At 39.9% G+C, this 18335-nt stretch overlaps 1 protein-coding gene across 4 annotated transcripts in view; it reads right to left on the bottom strand.

Annotated features, from left to right (window-relative positions):
• The window catches only part of ESCO1 (establishment of sister chromatid cohesion N-acetyltransferase 1), a 74877-nt gene extending 58158 nt beyond the window's left edge, over window positions 1-16719 (bottom strand). For 2 of the 4 annotated variants that reach the window (XR_006707742.1, XM_045458588.1), the window contains exon 1: window positions 16571-16673. The gene's annotated coding sequence lies outside the window, so the exon portion shown is untranslated. The other 2 variants (XM_045458587.1, XM_045458586.1) reach the window with 2 other exon arrangements.
• Window positions 16720-18335: the final 1616 nt, after the last annotated feature.

Below are 18335 nucleotides of genomic sequence, written 5' to 3' on the forward strand. Positions count from 1 at the left end.
GTCTTTATTTCTTTTTCTTGCCTAACTGCCCTGGCTAGAACCTCTGGCACAATGTTGAATAAAGGTGGCAAAAGCAAACATTCTTGTCTTATTTCTGAACTTAAGAGTAAAACCTTCAGTCTTCCACCATCAAGTATAATGTTAGAGACAGGCTTTTCACAGATGCTGTTCTAGTCTTCATTTGTTGAGTGTTTTTAATCATGAAGGGTGCTGGATTTTGTTAAATGCTTTCTCTACATCCGGTAAGGTGATCATGTGAGTTTTTCCCCCTTTATTCTTTTAACCTAGTGTATTACTTTGTCATATGCTGAGCCAACTTTGCACTGCTGGGATAAATCCCACTTCATCATGGTGCATAATTCTTTTTATATGTTCTTTGATTCAGTATGTATGTATGTAGTTGAGGATTTTTTGTGTAATAAGAAATATTGATCTGTAGTTTCTTTTACTTGTGATGTCCTTGTCTAGTTTTTGTATCGGAGTTATATTCTTGACTCAGTTTCTTTCTAGGAATTTGTCCATTTCGTCCAAACTTCTCAAGCCTGTATAGTGGTCCAAAATCCATAGAGAGAAGAACAACGCTAACTTTAAGAAGTAGCTATTTACATCCTTCTACTACCATGTCTCTCATTCTTCAGTAGCAAAGTCTCTGTAAACTAGCTGCTCCCTGTGGAGTAGCTTCTAAAGGAAGGAATTAAGTATCAATCCAAGGCTTCCAGTTTTTCATTTTTCCTGGGTTTCTCCATGAACACTAAAAGGGGCAAAGGGGGCTTTGCTAATCACAGAGACCTGTGTTTCTATCTTGAGAACTTCATGCTTGTTATTAACAAACCATCCAATTACAATTTCTATATCCTTTAGAACTGGCAGAACACAGAGCAGGCATTACATTATACCTATGTAACACAAAGTGTAAGATGCACTTGGAAGAAGTGGAATTTTCACAGGAGGAAAAAAAAAAATCTGATTGGCCTTGACTTACAGTCACCATCTTGGATTTGTGCCTAGTATTGAAGAAGTCATGATCATTTCTATGACTATAGTCATAAAAAACAGAAGGTTAAATAAATAGGGGCAATAGCATCCATCCATCCATTCATGAATAGATCAAAATGTTCCCTAAATCATCAAAAGGTTAAAGACAAACAGAAATACTAACAAATTTAAGGGTTCTAGAATAAAATCAAAAAAAGCTAGAACTTGATTTATCTTGACCCCAACAATAAAATTCTTCAATCTTGTAAAAAGTTTCTAACAAAAAAACCTACATCTTATAATATATAATAAAATTTACTACAATATAATCACACTCAATACCCAAAAAGCAAATAACCCAGTTAAGAAACAGGCAGAAGACATGAACACACACTTTTCCAAAGAAGACATCCAGATGGCTAACAGACATAGGAAAAGATACTCAACATCAATCATCACTAAGTAAATACAAACCAAAAACACAATGAGATACCACCTGATACCTGTCACAATTGCTAAAATTAACAACACAACAAACAACAGGTGTTGACAGGATGCAAAGGGAAACCCTCTTGCACTGCTGGGAATACAAACTGGTACAGCCACTCTGGAGAACACTATGGCAGTTCTTCAAGAAACCAAAAATAGCGGCGCCTGGGTGGCTCAGTCGGTTGAGCCACTGACTCTTGGTTTCGGCTCAGGTCATGACCTCGCATTTCATGGTTTCAAGCCCTGAGTTGGGCTCTGTGCTGACGGCTAGGAGCCTGCTTCAGATTCTCTCTCTCTCCCTCTCTCTTTCTGCCCCTGCCCCCCCGCTTGCTCTCTCTCTCAAAATGAATAAACAAACTTTTAAAAAAATTAAAAAGAAAAAAAAGAAACTAAAAAGAACCATCCTGCAATCCAACAACTGCACTGTTAGGTATTTCCCCAAAAGATTTAAAAATACAGATTTGAAGGGGTACATGCACCCCAGTGTTTATAGCAGCATTATCAACAATAGCCAAACTGTGGAGAGAGCCCAAATGTCCACTGACTGATAAATGGATAGATGTGGTGTATAAATACAACAGAATATTACTCAGCCGTCAAAAAGAAACCCTGCCATTTGCAACAACGTGGATGGAGCTAGAACATAGTCAATCAGAGAAAGACAAATACCCAATGATTTCACTCTTACGTGGAATTTAAGAAACAAAACAGATGAACATGTGGGAAGGTGCGGAGAGAAGAGAGGGAAACAAACCACAAGAGACTCCTAATGATAGAGAAAAAACTATAGGTTGATGGGAGAGGGGTGAGATGGGAGAGGGGTGAGATGGGAGAGGGGTGAGATGGGTGATGGGTACTAAGAAGGGCACTTGTTGTGATGAGCACTGGGTGTTGTATGTAAGTAATGAATCACTGAGTTCTACTCCTGAAACCAATACTGCACTGTATGTTAACTAAAATTTAAATTTAAAAAGGGGGAGGGGGAGAAAATGACAGAGATGAAAGCTATAATAAAGAGTGTAAAATGTGAAAAAAGGCAAATCAATGGAACAAAAAGTCTAGAAATAGACACATTTAGACAAACCACCAAATTTTAAAATGTGCAAAAGAATTGAATATATACCTCACAAAGATAATTTACAAATGGCCAATAAGGATCTCACAAAGTATTTTACATCAGTCATCAGGAAAATGCAAATTAAAAACACAATGAGACACCACCACAAACACATTAAAATGGCTAAAATTTAAAAGACTGACAAAATCCAGTATTTGTGAGGTTGTGGAATATAGAACTCTAAGAACATGCTGCTGGGATGAAATAAAATAAACACTTAGGAAATTTGGTACTTTCTTATAAAGTTAAATTTCATGTACCCTGTGACTCAAATTCCAGTCCTAAATATTTACCACCCAAAATAAAAACATATGAAAAAACAATAAAAGCATATGACCACAAAAAGACCTATATAAAAATGTTTCTATTAGTTTTACACATAATAGCCAAAATGTGGATGCAACTCCCTGCATCAATTACTAGTATATAAAATAAACTGTGGTACTTTCATGCAATGGAATACTTAGGAGAAAAAAACAAACATAAGCATGTTGTTTATGCAACATGAACGAAATTTTTAAAAATCATTATGTTAAGGGAAGGAAGTCAAACACTGCATAATCCCACTTATATGCGGTTCTAGAAGAGGCAAAACTCATCTATAATAACAGAAAACACAACAGTGATTACCAGGAGTCAGGAACATACCTGAATACATTCCAAGAGACCTTTTGGGGGTGATGGAAATGTCCTTTATCTTGGAGTGTGAGCTCCACAGTGTTCATATGCCCAAACTTATCAAACTTTACTATCTTAAACTGTGCATTATACTAAATGCACATTTAAAAACCCATTTGGCAAAAAAAAAAAAAAAAAAAAAAAAAAAAATTTATGAGGCTTTCAGGGTTGGAGATCTTTTTTTTTTTTTTTTTTTTTAAATTTTTTTTTTTTTAACGTTTATTTATTTTTGAGACAGAGAGAGACAGAGCATGAACGGGGGAGGGGCAGAGAGAGAGGGAGACACAGAATCGGAAACAGGCTCCAGGCTCTGAGCCATCAGCCCAGAGCCTGATGCGGGGCTCGAACTCACGGACCGCGAGATCGTGACCTGGCTGAAGTCGGACGCTTAACCGACTGCGCCACCCAGGCGCCCCGGGTTGGAGATCTTTTTAAGAAGCTACAAATATTGGGGCGCCTGGGTAGCTCAGTCGGTTAAGCATCCAACTTCAGCTCAGGTCATGCACGGCTGGTGGGTTCAAACCCCACGTCGGGCTCTGTGCTGACACCTCAGAGCCTGGAGACTGCTTCGGATTCTTTGTCTCCCTCTCTCTGCCCCTCCCCTGCTCATGTTCTCTCTCTCTCTCATAAATAAAAAAACATTAAAAAAACTTTTAAAAAAAGTTCTTTTTAAAGTTACAATTAAATCTGATATAGTACTAATTGGCTTTTAAATATAACTTACTGATAAATAACAAGTTTTTCTCTTCACAAGATAGCAAAATCAATACCTAACAAGTGGAAGCATTTTCATATTAAATACACTACATAAAAAAATAACTTACTTTTTTTTAAGTAAGTTCTATGCCCAACATGGGGTCTGAACTTCCAACCCTAAGATCAGGAGTTGCATGCTCAACCAACTAAGCCAGCCTGGCACCCCCATAAAAAAATAATTTAAAACAAACAAACAAAACTCACACCAGATATGTAAATATCATGTACTCAGGAACAAAAGTCAGTTCCTCCAGGGAGGAACAGTGCCTTCTTTTTTATGTTCCCAAAAAGCACTTTACTCAATGCACAAATATTTATTATACCTCTAATATAGGATTTATCAGTTATATAGGAAGTATGCTTATATAATGTATGTCCTCCACTATAATAAACGCTCCAAATCATTTCTGCACCCCAGTTATCAAACAGTAATTATTTGTCAACCTACAGATGATGGATTTGACCACAAAAAAAAAAAAAAAACGGTATCTTAGAGCTGAAGAGCCTGTTATCTACTGGCATTAGAATCTTGAAAACTGCAAAATGCCTCAAGAATAGTTGCCTCAAGGGGCGCCTGGGTGACTCAGTCCGTTAAGCGATCAACTCTTGATTTTGGCTCAGATGATGATCTTACAGTTTGTGAGATTGAGCCCTGTGTAGAGCTCCACTCTGACAGCATGGAGCCTGCTTGGGATTCTCTCTCTTCCTCTCTCCCCTATTCTACTCGTTCTATCCCTCTCTCAAAATAAATAAATATTTTAAAGCCTGCTTGGGATTCTCTCTTTCCCTCTCTATACTCCTCCCCCATGTGCACATGCACTCTCTCTCTCTCTCGTTCTCTCTTTCTGAAAAATAAACTTTAAAAAAAAAAAAAAGAAAAGAAAAAGAAATGAGGCACCTGGATGGCTCAGTTGGTTCAGTGTCCAACTTCTGCTCAGGTCGTGATCTCATGGTTCATGAGTTCGAGCCCCATGTCAGGTTCCCTGCTGTCAGCACCAAGCCTGTTTCAGATCCTCTGTCCCTCTCTCTCTCTCTCTGCCCTGCCTCCGTTTTCTCTCTCTCTCAAAATAAAAACATCACAAAAAAAAAAGAAAGAAAATCTATTCTACATAAAGCATAAGAAAACATACTTTTAAAAAACCACAAGATACATGAACTTACCCTACCAGACATCAACAATTAATAAAATCAGGGTGCCTGGGTGGCTCAGTCGGTTGGACGTCCAACTTTGGCTCAGGTTATTATCTCATATATTATGGGTTCAAGCCCCGCGTCAGGCTCTGTGCTGATGGCTCAGAGTCTGGAGCCTGCTTCGGATTCTGTGTGTGTGTGTGTGTGTGTGTGTGTGTGTGTGTGTCTCTCTCTCTGCCCCTCCCCCACTCACTCTCCATCTCTCTCAAAAAAGGAATAAACATTAAAAATTAATTAATTAAAATCAGTAAAGCCATAGTAATGTGTTATACTGAAGGACAAATAGAACAATGGAACAGACTAATGACACAAAGCAGAGTGCCCACAATCAGACTCATGAATGTATGGTCAACGGCTTTCTTTTTTTTTTTTTTTTTTTTTTTTTTTTTTTTAATTTTTGAGAGAGAGACAGAGAGACAGAGAAAGAGGGAGACATAGAATCAGAAGCAGGCTCCAGGCTCTGAGCTGTCAGCACAGAGCCCGACATGGGGCTCGAACCCACGAACCATGAGATCATGACCTGAGCTGAAGTCAGACACTCCACTGACTGAGCCACCCCGGAGCCCCGGTCAACCGCTTTAAGACAAATAGTACTACAGCTGGGAAAATAGATTTTTTAAAGAAACAGTGCTGAGACAAACAGTTTGGGGGGCGGGGGGAGGAAAACTGGTTTCCTACTTTGTACCATATACTAAAGTCAATGCCAAATTGAATACAGACACAAAATGTGAAAGGTGAAACTTACAAAGTATTAGTACATAAAGATGATATTTTCTAAAATCCTACAAATCAATTAAATGGCCAACTGAAGGAAAAAAGGACAAGAAATTTAAACAAGTTCATCACAAAAAGGAGGAGGAGGAAGGAAGTGGGGAGAAGAGGAGAGAAACTCAATAGGGCAATGGACAAACACCACAATGGCTAAAATTTTAAAGTTTAAGAAGACAAAGTATTGGTAAGAATGTGAGGTAAAAAGGCACCTGGGTAGCTCAATCAGTTAAGCGACTGTCTCTTGATTTCAGCTCAGATCATGATCTCCTGGTTTGTGGGATCAAGCCCAGCATCTGGCTCTGCTCGGACAGCATGGAGCCTGTTTGGGATTCATTCATTATCTCTCTCTCCACCCCTCCCCCATTCACATGTGTGCATGCTCTCAAAATAAATAAACTTAAAAAATAAAAAAAAAAAAGAATGTGAAGTAAAATATTGCTGGTAGCAGTATCTATTATACAAACACCTTGGAGAATAGGTCAAAAGAGCAACCAGTCTATAATGAAACAGATGGCTGAAGAATCCCAAAAGGAACCTTGAGGCTAGTAGGAGTGCACACAGGAAAGGGAGTGGATTTTGAGTATGAAAAATCTGACTGTCAGGCATGTGACATTTGGGGGGGAAACTGTGCAAGCACCTTTTTTTTTTTTTTTTAATGTTTATTTGTTTTTGAGAGAGAGCAAGCAAGTGGGGAAGGGGCAGAGAGAGGGAGACAGAATCCGAAGCAGGCTCCAAGTTGTCAGCGCAAAGCCCAAGATGGGGCTTGAACTCACGAACCATGAAATCATGACCTGAGCTGAAGTCAGACACTCAAACGACTGAGCCACCCCGGCACTCCTGCCCTACCACCTTAAAATATTAGGCAAAAGAAAAGCAAGGCAATTATTAACTCCAAGGGGTAAAAGGGGGGGGGGGGGGATATAGTTTCAGAATACTCAGCTCAGCAGTAAAACATTTACATAGTTATAACAACACTCACTACTGGCTTAACCAGCAATTGAAATAGAACTCTTTTAAGGGGATATGGGGAAGGAAGCAGGAGAGCTAAATTTTTAACTAAGAAGGCAGAAAGTAAATAACATCTGAAATTGATAAATCAAAATACAGCAGTTATTGCATACCACCAAAAATATGGAGTTAGATACTAAGAGTAACAGCTAGAAGAATAAAAGTGGTAGCTTCTGGAGAAAGGTATTAGGGGATAGGGAAAGGTTAGGAATGGAATGAGATTTGTCACTGTAAGGCTGTTAGTGCTATTTGACCTTAAAAATACACAAGATTCACTTTGAAAGTTCTGAAAAAGTTCTCCACTCTTACTTCATTTCTGTCAGTGTATCCTGGCATCCAACAGGTCTCCTCTATTGACGTATAAAGGTTTTAGCCATTTTTTAAATTTAGAGTGCACAATCTATTTTAAAATCTCACCAAAATGGAAATCCTGAAATTATTTACCCCGACTCAACAAGTCAAAGAAAATGAGAAGATTTTTTTAAGCTTAGAAATGCAAGAGAATGTAATACAATTCAAGTACAAAAAAAATTAAATTAATAGGAATACTACCCACAGAGATTTTTATTGGCTACTAAACATCTGAAACTTTAACACCTGAACTCCTAATCTTGCCTCCTAAATCTAAAGTTTTCAAAGGACTCTCATCTCAGTAAATGGCAGGTTCATCCTTGAGTGTCCAACATAAAACTTTGTGCAGTCATTCCCAATTCTTCTCTTAAGCTTATGCAATTTGTCATTAACAAATCCTGTCTACCTTCAAAACACATCCATAACGTGACCACTTAAAATCTCTACCACTTCCACCCAGGTCCAGGTCATCATTTATCTGTCACCTGGATTTTTACCAACAACTTCCTAATTCCTAACTCTGCCTTCAGTTTTGCTCCTCCCTCCCCACTTCAGCTTCTCCACAGAACAGCCACATGATCCTTTTAAAACTCAAGTCAGGCTGTTATTTCTCTGCTCAAAACTCTTCAGTGACTTCTCATCTCAATCAGAGTAAAAACAAAGGCTGATGTTAACTATTAACTACTTCCTGGTTTTGTCCCTACTCACTCTGCTCCAGTTAGGTTGGCTCCCTTGCTATTATTTCTTAAATGCATTAAGCATATTCCCACCTGAGGCTAAAAAGTGTTCCAGGCAAAGGAAACAGCTCTGCTTTCAAAAAATTGATACATATATTTTTTGTTCCAGAATGCAGCAAAAGACAACTTACCCAAAATAATACAAAAATTTGTTTTGCTACCAAAAGTAGTATACACACACATGCACATGCACCACACACACACAATTCATACACAAAAAAAGATGTAACAAGCCTAAATTTTTTTTTTAATGTTTTATTTATTTTTGAGACAGAGCATGAGCAGGGGAGGGGCAAATAGAGAGGGAGACACAGAATCCAAAGCAGGGTCCAGGCTCTGAGCGGTCAGCACAGAGCCCAACATGGGGCTCGAACTCACAAACCGTGAGATCATGACCTGAGCCAAAGCCGGATGCTTAACCACTGAGCCACCCAGGAGCCCCGTAACAAGCCTAAATTAAAACAAATTAGCATTTTTAACAGAGCATGAGCATAGCCACAGTCTATTAGTACCAAGTAAAACTGATTGAAGAATACAGAGATGACGGAATTTTAAGAATTCTATTATTATAGGGCATCAACCAGCCAAATAAAATAATTATCACATCAATGTAACTCCTTCACCAAAAAAAAAAACACTTCATAAGATGAAAACAGCTTTCTTCTACACAGCCTTAGGACTATTTTACCTAATCTGCTCTTAGTATTTCAAACATCACTGGAAACTTCCAGCCAGGTCAAAGTGCAGTTAACTCCATCAAAAGATTTACTGTAAAATTCAACTCAGTACACCTCTCAATTCCACTCTCAGTTCTGAAAATCAAATATTCTTCAGGCAATCACAAAGGTCCTCTGGGAGACAAAATCACCCGTGTGAGCATCTGGCTTTATTTTAATGTTTATTTATTTGAGAGAGAGCATGTGCACGCACGCCCGCACACACGCACAAGACGGGGAGAGGCAGTGGAGGAGAGAGAGAGAATTCGGCTTCATGCTCAGCACAGAGCCCAATGCAGGACTCAATCCCACGACCATGAGATCGACCTGAGCTGAAATCAAGAATCAGACGCTCAAATGACTGAGCCACCCAGAAGGCCCTGGCTTACCTTATTTTAATTCCTCTAGTAGCAGGATCTGCTGGGTAAGCCAAATGCTGGAGCTACACTATTCTCAGCAACTTTCTGAGTCCTGCACTATATTCGAGGCCTAGTGTTTGGTGATTCCTATTTTCTTCCACAAAATCCAGCTCTATAAATGGAGTCTTCTCTTTCTTATTTCTGTGTGTGTCAATTCACTCACCCACTATCTAAGGTAATCCAAGTATTTCTTACATTCTAAACACACCCCAAAAATAGAGATGAAAAAAACATTTTAAGTAACAAAGTTTAAGGGCCCCTGGGTGGCTCACTCGGTTAAGCGTCCGACTTCAGCTCAGGTCACGACCTTGCAGTTTGTGGGTTTCGAGCCCCACGTCGGGTTCTGTGCTCACTGCTGACAGCTCCGGGCCTGGAGCCTGCTTCAGATTCTGTGTCTTCCTCTTTCTCTGCCCCTCCACTGCTCAAGCTCTGTCTCTCTTTCTCAAAAATAAACATTAAAAAAAATTAAATAACAAAGTTTAAGCCAATTACTGCTAACCAGAAACACATAACGTGTCATAACTGAAGCCACAAAAGACCATTAACAGAGAATGCAACAGAAAACACACACAATAACACAAGATATTGTCCCTAATAAATTTTTCCAAACATTGAAAGCCTAAATCTATTACACAAATGGCTCCAAAATATGTGGGAAACATGCTCATCAACTCATTTTAAGTGGCATATATGGTTGGGAATCAAAAATTTAGGAAGAACAAGGGCACCCAGGTGGCTCAGTGGGTTAAGTTAAGCGTTGGACTTCACCTCAGGTCATGATCTCACAGTTCATCAGTTCAAGCCCCAGATCAGGCTTTCTGCTGTCAGCACAGAGCCTGCTTTGGATCCTCTGTCTGTCTGTCTGTCTGTCTCTCTCTCTCTCTCTCTTGCACCCTCTCAAAAATAAATAAAACTTAAAAAAAAATTTTTTTTTTAATTAGGAAGTACTCCCCAATAAATAATATTTTAGCAACAAGAGACCCACTATCATCAAGAAAGCTCTATCTTAAGAAGAAAAGCAGAAATACCACTGTAAAAACTGTTCTCAGAATTAGTCATCTTGATAGAAAAACAAATTGCAAAATTCCTGTAATTTTCTCAATAGACTGGTAATAGTGATTCAGTAAAACTCAACATTAATTAAGTTTCTAAAAAAGTTAGACATGGGGCTGCCTGGCTACCTCAGTCAGAAGAGCATGTGACTCTTGATCTCAGGATCTTAAGTTTGAGCTCTATGTTGGGGACAGAGTTTACTTTTTAAAAAGTTGGGGGTGGGGCACCTATCTGGTTCCTCAGTACAGCATGTAACTCTTGATCTTGGAGTTGTGAGTTCAAGCCCCACACTGGACATAGAACTTATTTTAAAAAAAAAAGGGGGGGTGGGGGAGTGCACCTGGGTGACTCAGTTAAACATCCAACTCTTGATTTCAGCTCAGGTCATGATCTCACAGTTTGTGGGGTTGAGCCTGGTGCAGAGCCTGCTTGGGATTCTCTCCCTCTCGGTCTTTCTGCTATATGCACACTCTCCCTCACTCTCTCTCAAAGGTAAATAAACATTAAAAAAAAAAAAAAAAAACAGGTATAAAAGCTGCATAGCTACATATAATTTTCTAAGAAAGAGATAAATGAGGGGCGCCTGGGTGGCGCAGTCGGTTAAGCGTCCGACTTCAGCCAGGTCGCGATCTCGCGGCCCGTGAGTTCGAGCCCCGCGTCGGGCTCTGGGCTGATGGCTCAGAGCCTGGAGCCTGTTTCCGATTCTGTGTCTCCCTCTCTCTCTGCCCCTCCCCCGTTCATGCTCTGTCTCTCTCTGTCCCCAAAAAAATAAATAAACGTTGAAAAAAAAAATTAAAAAAAAAAAAAAAGAAAGAGATAAATGAATGTCATGTACCACTGTACTAACAGACAAAACACAATACACATTAAAACATCAACAGCAGTAAAAGTTGGGAGATGAAAGGGTACACAAAGAATGAATACTTTCACATTTTACTTATATATTTATGCAATCTTTGAATCTTTCGTATCAGAAATGAACACACTTTATTAGCTGTGAAGTAAAAAACTATATACTGTTTATATTGATGTAAAATATACTGGGAAAGCTCAAAAGTGAATCTGAATACACCTATGCAATAACTTGTACACATTCTTAGTATTTTTCTTAATAGTCAAAAAGTGGACACAATCTAAATGTTCATCAACTGACGAATGGATAAACAAAATGTGGTATACACATGTAATAGACGGTATTTAGTTATAAAGTACTGATAACATGTAATAGACTGTATTTAGCTATAAAGTACTGATACAAGCTACATGGATTAACCTTAAAAACATTATGCTAAGTAAAAGAAGGTAGTTTATATGATTCAATTTATATGAAATGTCCAAAACAGACAAATCTATAAAAACAGATACACTGGTGGTAGTAAGGGGCTAGGAAGGAAATGAGGAGTGACATACTAGTACAGGCATTTTGGGGGGATGATAAAAATATTGTAAAATTAGACAGTGGCAATGGTTGTACAACTCTGTTAATATACCATCTCCATAAAGCTGTACCAAAAAGTGAATATGAAATATGGATTTTAATATGCATCAAATATTTAAAGTAAGCCTAAATTTGTCTTGAAAATTATCTATTTTTGTTTTTGAAAAAAGCTTCACTTAGTGACTTCGCTTAGTGACAACAAACTTTCAAATATTGAACTGATTTAACAAAATAAACTTCAAACTTTCACATTAACAAAATTATCTTCCTAAAAGTTCCTAATATTTGTTTTATTCAATAACTGAATTTTCTGAGTGAAAATATTCTAAAACTTTATATATTTAAAAAAAATTTTTTTTGATGTTTATTTATTTTTAAGTGACAGAGTGCAAGTGGGAGAGGGGCAGGGAAAGGGAGACACAGATTCCAAAGCAGGCTCCAGGCTCTGAGCTGTCAGCACAGAGCCCCAAGTGGGGCTCAAACTTACCAACAGCAAGATCATGACCCCAGCCAAAGTTGGACGCCTAACCAACTGAGCCACAAAGGCGCCCCTAAAACTTTATATTTTAAATATATACAGTGACAGATGCTAGAGCTAGGCATATTCCCTAACCTCAAATACCTTGGAGGAAAATTATTTAATCAGTACATATCTGGAACTATATATGTGACTCTTTTGGGGGGAAGGAGGGGGAAGAGAGAGCACAAGTGAGCCAGGGGCAGAGAGTGAGAGAGAATCCCACAAGGGAGGGAGGTGGCGGGGGGGGGGGGGGGGGGGGACAAGGAGAGAAGCAGGGCTTGTTTCTTTGTTTGTGGTTTGGTTTGTGGTTTGTTTTTTTTTCATCCGAAGCGGGGCTCAAGCTCACACACCATGAGACCATGACCTGAACCAAAGTCAGATGCTTAATGATTCATGAGTACAAGTCCCACATTGGGACCTAAAGCTTACTTCAATCAATCAATCAATCAATCAATAATAAAAGATTAAAAAAATAAAATAGATAGCACTTGGCTAAGTTGGTAAAGCATGTGATTCTTGATCTCTAGGTCATTAGTTCAAGCCCCAAATTGGGACCTAGAGCTTACAAAAAAACATAAAATGGAATTATATCTGCATTATAAAGAATAACATTTATCAGAAAAACTATACTATCTATAGGAAAAAAAAAGTTAATTATATTTGCCTTTCTCTTAACCATCAATAAAGATGATACAAAAGGAACATTTCCTAATATAAAGTCCTTAGAATAATTGGCACATCATAAGCACTTGTTAAATATCAGCTATAATAATAACTATAAGAATATTATTGATACAATAATATTTCCTATAAAAAAGAAAACATTTACCTTAGTTACTCCTGGTTTCACTTAACTGCTGGACAATTTCATTTCCATATTATCTTTATCCCTTTCAACGTTAACAACTACGTTAATTCTAAACTATTCAATTATTTACACTAAAGCAGTTCTCAAGGTGGGACCATGGGGATTCCAGGGATCCTTTCAGGAGATTCGTTAGCTCCAAATCATTCTTGAGTAAAAGATCAACTCAAAGTGCAAAACAGACCAATGAATTTTAACACAACGTTGTACAAAAAGTATATAGAAATGGTTTCAGATTCTACGTTGCAGCTAACCTTTAAGAAATTACCACTTGTTTAAAAAAAAATATTACTATTTGTTGAGTTTTGTTATAGAATCAAAGAATATCACAATTATCTGAAAAGATTACTAAAGCACTCCTCCCAACATATTGATGTGAAACTGAATTTTCTTCATATACTTCAACCAGAACATATAACTGAATGCAAAGCTGATAGGAGAATCTAGCTGTCTTCTATTAGGCCAAACATTGAGGAGATTTACAAAAATGTAAAAGAGGGGCGCCTGGGTGGCGCAGTCGGTTAAGCGTCCAACTTCAGCCAGGTCACGATCTCGCGGTCCGTGAGTTCGAGCCCCGCGTCGGGCTCTGGGCTGATGGCTCAGAGCCTGGAGCCTGTTTCCGATTCTGTGTCTCCCTCTCTCTCTGCCCCTCCCCCGTTCATGCTCTCTCTGTCCCAAAAATAAATAAACGTTGAAAAAAAAAAAAAAAACAAAAAAACAAAAATGTAAAAGAGTTGCCATTCTTTCACTAAAGTTTTTTGCTTTATAACTAAAATTTAAGTTGAAAAAAATTAATTGTTTTGGAAAATGGTTGTTTTTCAAAATTAAAAAATGTTATTTATATTAGCCTGTAATTTATCAGTTATTTTAATGAATATATTAACTTAAAATACAATAATTATCAATATAAACAAAAGCTATTTGAAATCCTACATAATTTTTAAGAGTGTAAAGGGATCCTAACCAAAAACTCTGAAAACCACTTCATTAAAGTAATACTTAATATCCCACTTTTATTTATATTGAGTCTTCATCTCTATGAACCCCCCATATGCAGCCATAAATGTTTAAAGTAAGCTGAAGAGAACAGAGGACATAAATCTTGCTTTCTTCAGATGTACTGTAACACAATTAAGCATAAGATACAGCCCCCTCAAAAAAGAAAGGATGGCCAAGTTAACTGAATGATCCGTTTGCCAAAAGTAACTAAAGTAGTATAATACAGTTGTAATACACAACTTACACAGAAATAGAGCCAAAGAACTTCAACTGTGCCGAGAAAAGGATGCACAGAAAAATTGGGGCTGCAGAAGGGGTAATATAGTTCTTAAGTCAATTACTTATAATAACAATTTTACTGGAGTTGATTTCAAACTACCATCTGAATTCTGATCACCTTCAATAAGAACTCTGTATGTAACATAAATTTGCCAAAAGAAGTCATGAAAACGTATTTACTTATTTAATAGTCCATTCTTTTGAATTGTGCAATGCTAGCTACCTTCATTATTACAATAAATACAATCAACTTGTGGGGTGACTGGGTGGCTCAGCTGGACTGGGTTTCAGTACATCTTGGTTTGGTGTTCTCATGGTTCCGTGTTTTGAGCCCAGCATGGGGCTCTACCTCTCTCTGCCTATTCCCCCACCCCTCTCTCAAAATGAATAGTTCAAAAAGTATTTTTAAAAAATACAATCAATTTGTTCTATAATATAAGTACCAAGCTAAAAAACTCTATCCAGCAATGGTGGGGGGGGGGAATAAAGGCATTCATTAATTAGGGCCCTTTTCCCTTTCTTCTGGAAGCATAATTTATCAATTTAAATGCCTAGTATAAAACCTTGTATGAGGCTGATGCTAAAAAAATTATTGTTCACTACAGAATTTTCACACTGTTCAATGAGAAATGACAGCAAAATTTTCCTTGGCCAGGAATGAGTAAGGTGGGCAGAAGCTTCGTCCTAAGGGTACTTCTGAAGTCACACATCTAACCTAAGGGGGCATACACTTCATTCTGCCTGAAAGGGAGAAGTGTCTGTTAGAGTTTTCTCGTTTCTAGGCCTGAATTTGCAGCTTCCAAATTAACCGCTTTTCAAGCACTTTTCATCCTACTCTAATATCTAATTCCATAGTAAGAATTTTTAAGTTTTTCAAACTAAAAACAGTTCCATTGTGGTAGATGCCCTATGTAACGCAGAAACTAAGGACCTAATACAAAGGTTGAATATAGTACAGTCCACTGCAACAAGAAGGTTTTAAATTGAAATCCGTGTTTTATCAGCTTTTTAAAAATTAAAGAGGAAAAAACAAAACCCACCCACATCTTACTATTCCACCAAGTAGTACCCTTTTATTGGTTTTTGCAAAGGCTATTTATTAAAATATCATGTGATAATACTATTTAAATACTGGGTGCTGCAATTACTTCCTGCTGTATAAGAATACCATTTCAATTCTAAAGGCTACAAAGAACAAAGTTCACAGTACCTCTCAAATCACAACGGTTTAATTCTTTCCTCTCCCCCCACTGTGCCCTCCTCTCCCGGAAAATACAGTACCTGCAGCAGGGTTTTCAGAACTCAACATTTAGAGGTGGGGGATGGGAAGAGGTTGGGAGTGTAGGAGTGGGAGAGTTCTCTCATTTTTGGCGTTGCTATTCTACACTGCCTGAGTAAAACAAACCCCCGTTGTAAATAATCTTATGAACAGTGACAAAAATAGAGGACCCAATTCCCTTCTGCTCGCATCTATCCCTACAAACTTCACTATGGCCCTCAACGCACCCATTTCTACTCCAGAACAGCCCTACCTGTGTCCAGACCCTCATGTCCAACCCAAATTACTCTGTGACCTTGGACCCAGGCCACTGCTCCCCTCCAAGATCCCCACATCACAGCCTGCAGAGGCCTTAAGGTTCAGGTCGGGTCAGCGGGCAGTGGCGAAGGCAGGGAAGCAAGCTGCAGGAATCGCAAATCCGCGATGGCTGGTGAGGCTGGCTCGGGAAAAACGCCGGGAAGGAAAGACGCCAGGGGCGGGGACGAGGCCGGGGGCTACCTGCCGGCCAGCGGCGACACCGCCCCAGTAGTCTTCCCCAGTAGTCTTAACGGAAGCCCTCGGGGCTCCGGAAGCCCTCGCGGCCGCCTTGGGAGCCCTGACCTGACACGGTCCTCGGTCATGGCCCCTTATTACCTCTGACCGCCTACCAAGCAGCAGCAGGTGATGAGTCGACTGGGCAGCCGAGACGCGCAGGTTGATTGCCTACCTCAGGCGACAGTGACTCTGAGCCGCCCACTCCCTCCCAGCGGCTCCAGGAGCCCGGAACAGAGAAGTAGCAAGAAGCGTACGATGCAAAACGACACAGAATGTGGGACAAGGGGGGGGGGGGGGCAGGATCGTCCAGCCTCTCCGGAGAGGCTGGCAAAAGGGACGTGAGGATGCGGGCGGCACGACAGTAGGCGGCGGGGACAGTCGGAAAGCTTGCGTACCTTCCTCACTCCTGGCCGAGGGTCCAATGCCAGCCAGCGAATCGCCTCACATCCGGGTATCAGGAGACAGCCGCTTCTGCCGCGACCGCCGCCTCTCCCGCGGCGCAGATACGCCAAACTTCCGGCGACGACGGCGACGCCTCGCCCGTCAGATGGGAGTTACCTGTGACCGTCTGAGGCGCGCTTGCGCAACGCTCCTCTTCAGCCGTAACAGGCTCAGCTGACGTGCCCAGAAGAGGAAGATGGCCGCCACGCTCGCTGCGTGTCACGCAGTTTTTTACCCCGGCCGGGACCGCTGGGCGTCGGGGAAAAGCAAGGCAGCATTCACCCTCAGCGCAGGCGCGGTGGGAGGCCTCGCGTGCACGCACCGCGGGTGGGCGCCTCGCCGGGAAGGGGCGGCGCCCCCAGGCGGCAGCTTCTGGCCCTTCCCGGGGAGGTCTCTTGGAATAAAGCCACTCACGCCCCCAGCGGTGGTAGTTTGTCTTGGTAATGCTTCGCCGCCGAACCCTCGGTGGGTTGTGGAAACTGCTCTCTGCGACCTTCAAATACCTTTAATCTTCGATATGGGGCAATGTAAAGAAAAAAAAAAAACCGGAAGGCAGTTGGCCCTTCTCTTTCCTTACCCCACACTGCACTCCGGCGCTTCCAAAAAATCCAGGGCTTCATCTTGTCTTTGCAGTTTCTTTCTTGTGTGCGGGCGCGCAAGAGTCGTCTAGAAATTGTAGAACGTTCCGCTAGATTTAGTCATGGCGGGTGTTCAGACAAAACTGTGGCTCTTCGAAGCCTCTAAAGCTAGAGCCTAGATTTCTATCACTAGGATTCGTGGTTCCCACAATCCTTTTGAACACACTTAACTGTGCTGATTTTATTTGCAGAACTGTGAGGTTGGGTAAAATCGGTACTCATGCTTTTGAGAATCTGAAGACATGATCACACGTGGGTTCTCCCCGACCTGCTTTTTTGGAACTTAATAAAACCAAATGTGCTCTAAGTTTGTAAAGCCTGGTGTCAAGACTGATTTTCTGACAATACATTTTCCGTAAAACTTTATTGAGCTACTTGTCAGTTTCGTCTGGAAAGAGTCTGTGGTTTAAAAACCACAACCAGATGTATTGATGGGTGAGGCCATTGTCCACATCACCATACCTTGTTACTTGGGAACACAATGTTACAGTAATGGCATATGCCAAATGGCTTTAATAGGGGGTTGAGGGTGACTCAGGAGTAACCTGCCAACCTGATTGAAGTGGTTTATGTACCAGGCTATCTCACCTATATCTGCCTTCACCTTTAGATTGTGAGACATCTAAACCACTTTATTTTCAGTAACTCAAATTCTGCCATATTTACAAGTTTCCTTTCCCACAAAACAGGCCTCTGCTTCTGAGGAATCTATTCCACTCTATTTGTTGAACTGGTCACCATCAGAAGCATAGGAATCCTTACAAATGTCACGCCATGTGAACTCATATGTATCTATTTCAGTATATAAGTAAATCATATTTGATGTATAATTCATGTCTGCCATTTTCTAGATTTTCTCTTCTAAAACCAAATATAGTCAGCTTCTTAAACATGCCATGAAAGTATAAAATAGTTTCTTTTATAACACCATATTATACACATCAAAGTTGCTAAGAGACTAGATCTTAATAATTCTCACTACAAAAAGCAAATAATTATGAGACATGATAGAGGAGTCAGCTAAGATGGTAATCATAATTGCAATCTATAAACATATCTAATCAACTCACTGTATACCTTT

The sequence above is a fragment of the Leopardus geoffroyi genome, chromosome D3, assembly GCF_018350155.1.
Source record: "Leopardus geoffroyi isolate Oge1 chromosome D3, O.geoffroyi_Oge1_pat1.0, whole genome shotgun sequence".
Classification (NCBI taxonomy): Eukaryota; Metazoa; Chordata; class Mammalia; order Carnivora; family Felidae; genus Leopardus; species Leopardus geoffroyi.